The sequence below is a fragment of the Globicephala melas genome, chromosome 6 (genome assembly GCF_963455315.2).
Source record: "Globicephala melas chromosome 6, mGloMel1.2, whole genome shotgun sequence".
NCBI lineage: Eukaryota > Metazoa > Chordata > Mammalia > Artiodactyla > Delphinidae > Globicephala > Globicephala melas.
The window spans coordinates 108,890,425-108,895,518 of record NC_083319.1 but is presented as its reverse complement, the minus strand read 5'-3'; the positions used below and the strand labels follow the sequence as shown (position 1 = coordinate 108,895,518).

Genomic DNA, 5,094 nt, shown 5'->3' with positions numbered 1-5,094 from the left:
AGCCACTATGGAGAACAGTATGGAGGTTCCTTAAAAAACTACAAATAGAACTACCATACGACCCAGCAATCCCACTACTGGGTACATACCCTGAGAAAACCATAATTCAAAAAGAGTCATGTACCAAAATGTTCATTGCAGCTGTATTTACAATAGCCAGGACATGGAAGCAACCTAAGTGTTCATCGACAGATGAATGGATAAAGAAGATGTGGCACATATGTACAATGGAATATTACTCAGCCATAAAAAGAAATGAAATTGAGTTATTTGTAATGAGGTGGATGTACCTAAACTCTGTCATACAGAGTGAAGTGAGTCAGAAAGAGAAAAACAAATACTGTATGCTAACACTTATGTATGGAATCAAAAAAAAACATGGTTCTGAAGAACCTAGGGGCAGGACAGGAATAAAGACACAGACATAGAGAATGGACTTCAGGACACGGAGAGGGGGAAGGGTAAGCTAGGTTGAAGTGAGAGAGTGACATGGGCATATATACACTACTAAATGTAAAATAGGTAGCTAGTGGGCAGCAGTCGCATAGCACAGGGAGATCAGCTTGGTGCTTTGTGACCACCTAGAGGGTTGGGATAGAGAGGGTGGGAGGGAGATGCAAGAGGGAGGAGATATGGGGATGTATATATATGCATGGCTGATTCACTTTGTTATAAAGCAGAAACTAACACACCATTGTAAGGCAATTATACCCCAATAAAGATGTTAAAAAAATAAAAATAAAAAATCCAGATGCCATAAACAAACACAAAAGACAGGGCAAACTGAGAAAAAAATATTTGCAAAAATACTATTGAGAAAGCTAATTTCACTAATACAAAAAAAAGTTATACCGTTGAAGAAAAGAACAAAAATCTTACAGAAAAAAGAAAATCAAATGACATGAACAGACAAGTCACAAAAGTAGGTATTAAAAATAACCCTTACACATATGAAAACATGTCTAACTTCATTCAAGTTAGAGAAATTCAAATTAAATTGCACAGAAATATTTTTTCTCACAGGTTAGACTGGCAAAAAAATCAAAGCTTGACAAATGCACTCTTCTGATGATGATGTTGAGAAACTAACATTCTCATACATAACTGGTGGAAATGCACAATACTTATAGAATGGATTTTGCCAATATCTAACAAAACGACTTATTCATTTAACATTCTAAGAATTTACCGTAAATACACCTCCAACTACAGGAATAAAAATATATATATATATATATATATATATACACATATATATATATACACACATATATATATATATGCATGCACAAGAGTATTCATTACAGCAATTATAATGACAAAATATTGGAAATTATTTAAATGTCTAAGCATAAGAGTTGGTTTAATTAACCATATTACAAACACTCAAAGGAGTACTATGCAGTTATTAATATATATACACTACTATATATAAAATAGATAAACAACAAGGACGTACTGTGTTGCACAGGGAACTATATTCAAGATCTTGTAATACCCTATAATGGAAAAGAATCTGAAAAGAATATATATATATATGTATACATATATATGTATAACAACCACTTTGCTGTACACCTGAAACTAACACAGCACTGTAAATTAACTATACTACCATTTTTAAAAAAAAGAAAAAGAAAATGAAGATGTTTGTGAATTCATATGCAGTGATTTCTAGGACACATTGTGAAGTGAAAAATACAAATGCAAAACAGCATATACAGTACACTACTTTTGTGCTAGAAAAAAGGGAAAGTAAGAAAGCATACATATTACTTGTTTTTACCTTTAAAAAAAAGCATACACACACAGGAAGTGTAAACCAGCAGACAATGAGGTTGATTACCACAAAGTGTGGCAGGAACTGAGATGGGCTGCAGAAAGGAGTGACAATTCTCTGAGTTTTTGTAAATTTTGACTTTCTGGAAGCATGTTAATGTTGTTAGTAATCACAAAGTAAAACTAAATTAAGGATGAGAAGGGAGTTCCTGATATTAAAGCAAATAGAAATAAATAAACCAGGATCTATTTCAAATGAATAACACAGTCACACTGGAGGAGGGTACTGTCTTGGGCAGACAGACAGGACAGATGAGAGAGAAAACTGCAAACAAATTCTGAACTCCCTCTAGTATAATAGATTTGTTTATTGTAAGGATATAAGGGAAGCCATTCTATTAGGTATATCACAGGATTGAGCAAATAAGCAAATGTATTTACATTACTGGGAGCCAGAGATCTCAAGTGGGAGAAGGGATATACCAGCCAGAAATAGAGGTGGCAACCCTGTAGGAACTCACGATTTCTAATAACCATATATGTGTGCGTGTGTGTGTATTGGAGTGTGCGTATGCATACATATATACACATATGTCTGTGTGTATATATGTGTGTATGTATACATATGTATACATGTATATAAATGCACATGCTTTTTAGTTTTCCTAGAAGCAAAGACACGCAGAAGCAATCAGTAGACCTAGTGCCCAGATGTATTGGGGTCTAATGCCATTATGCTCTAAAAGAAGCCAGTGCTTCCTTGAGAAATGTTTGATTCTAGGACTGAGGCAGTGGGTAAATGAACAACAGGGAAAACCATGTTCCAGAAAGTAAGAAAGCACTCAAAATATGAGGAGGCATGTCACAAGAACACAGGACCCACCCTGAAGGGGCTTCAACTGGAGAAACCTGGAAAAATATGAGGAACACAATAATTAAGGAACAGCAATAGATTATAGATAGTTGAAAAAGTGGAACCATGAGTCCATACCAATAATAAGTAGATAATAAAGTGAAGAAAGGAAAGGAGGAAGAAAGGAGGGAAGGAAGGAGGGAGGAAAAGTGAAGGGAGGGCTCTTATAGAATATTGCAAGACAACTGGTAAATGTGCAGGGCGTGATAAAGAATTGGCAAATCATAATTTTTCAGCCAAAGACTAGTTCAGGCAAAAATCATCAATGGGAGCTAAATCAAGAGGAGGAAATTTGATGCGGAGCAGAGTATTTGCATGGACTTGAAACTCTTCTCCACAAATTGCTATTACTTGCAAGGAAAAAAAAAAGTAATAGGGTCTTGCAAGGTAAGAATGGCAGGGCCTCTCTGCAGGACTCTATTTCAGGATCCCAATTCTTCGCCATCCTAACCGGGAGGGTATGAAGTCAACAACTGCAGGGATCGGACACTCCCAGGGCCGTTTGGGGGGGCCTCCCAGACGCTTCATTTCTCTCGCTTGGGTTTAACGGTGGGGCACGAAGAGCGTGGGATGGGATGCTATAGAGGCCCCGGGGCTGCGGTTGCTCGCCACCCTCCGGGGCTGGGGAAACAGGGCCCCTCCAGGCATCCCTAGCGGGCCAGTGGGGCAGCAGGGACAAGGGCGGCTGCACGCGCTCCGATTCCTGGACCTGGGTTCCAAAAGACGACGCCGACCTCGTCTCCGCCACGTTGTGGATTTGAAGCTGAGGACAAATGCAGTTTTTCTCATCTTCCCACGTCTGCGGCTGGAAGTCTCCTGGGCTTTGCACTTTTTTCAGTCTGGCCTGAGTTTGGGCCGTGCGTGTGTGTGTGTGTGTGTGTGTGTGTGTGTGTGTGTGTGTGTGTGTGTGTCTTCCCCTCCTAAACCGAATTTCTTGAATGAGACAGTCTGATAAGAGCAAAAGTCCTGAAAGCAAATGGTTTCAAGTTCCAGCCTCACTGCTCCCTGGCTGGGGAGATTGTTAAAGCTAAGTCTAGGATTTCTAATTCGCAAAAACAGAAATAATGGAATAGGGACTTGTGACCACTAAATATATGTAGCAAATAAATAATAGTTGTGAGATATATTCAAATCGTCAAGAAGGTTATACTGTATTGGGGAGACAACCCAGAAGTTAACTATGAATGTTGTTGCAGATGTGTGGCGATTTGGAGGAAGGCCTATATCTTATAGTGGGAGGGATGAAAAGGATGTAGAAAGAGGATGAGAACTTGTAGTCTGGTAGGCCTATCGCTGTATAGCTATGAGATAATTGGTGAAATGCCTTTTTAAAAATATATGTATTGGTAGATGGCGGGTGAAAATGCTGAGAAGCCAGATACTAAGGAGAAAAAACCTGAAGCCAAGAAGGCTGATGGTGGTGGCAAGGTTAACAAGGTGAAGCAGGGGAAGCCCCGCTGCTGCCAAAACCCTGTCCTGGTCAGAGGAATTGGCAGATATTCCCTATCGGTTATGTATTCCGGAACGGCCTTGTACAAGAGGAGGTATTCAGCAGCTAAATCCAAGGTGGAAAAGAAGAAAAAAGTGAAGGTTCTTGCTACTGTCACAAAACCAGTTGGTGGTGACAAGAATGGTGGTACCCGGGTGGTTAAACTTCGCAAAATGCCTAGATATTATCCTACTGAAGATGTGCCTCGAAAGCTGTTGAGTCACAGCAAAAAACCCTTCAGTAAGCACGTGAGAAAACTGCACGCTCGCATCACTCCTGGGACTATTCTGATCTGCCTCTCTGAGCGCCACAGAGGCAAGAGGGTCATTTTCCTGAAGCAGCTGAGCAGTGGTTTGCTACTTATGACTGGGCCTCTGTCCCTCAGTCGAGTTCCTCTGCGGAGAACACACTAGAAATTTGTCCTTGCCACTTCCACCAAAATTGATATCAGTGGTGTGAAAATCCCAGAACAGCTCACTGACGCTTACTTCAAATAGAAGCTGCGTAAGCCCAGGCACCAGGAAGGTGAGATCTTCGACACAGAGAGAGAGAAATACGAGATTACAGAGCAGCTCAAGGTTCATCAGAAAGCTGTGGACTCACAAATTCTGCAAAAAATCAAAGCTGTTCTCAGCTCCAGGGCTACCTCTGCTCTGTGTTTGCTCTCGCAAACGGAATTTATCCTCACAAAGTCGTGTTCTGAACGTCTTACAAAGAACCTCATTAAAAAACTGTCCCATTTCAAAAAAAAAAAAATAATAGCTATACAATGGAGAAATGAGACAACACCCTGATAGGATCATCAAAGTTAACGCCACCAATGAGAGGCAGATGGGCATGATGTCTTGAGAAGGATATAGCTTCCTCTATGTGATATTTCAGCTGAGACTGTATAACTTCAATCGAATAATGA

At 39.9% G+C, this 5,094-nt stretch overlaps 1 pseudogene; it reads left to right on the top strand.

Annotated features, from left to right (window-relative positions):
• The first annotated feature begins 4,042 nt into the window (after positions 1-4,042).
• On the top strand, positions 4,043-4,884 carry LOC115865012 (large ribosomal subunit protein eL6 pseudogene; annotated as a pseudogene).
• The last annotated feature ends 210 nt before the right edge of the window (positions 4,885-5,094 follow it).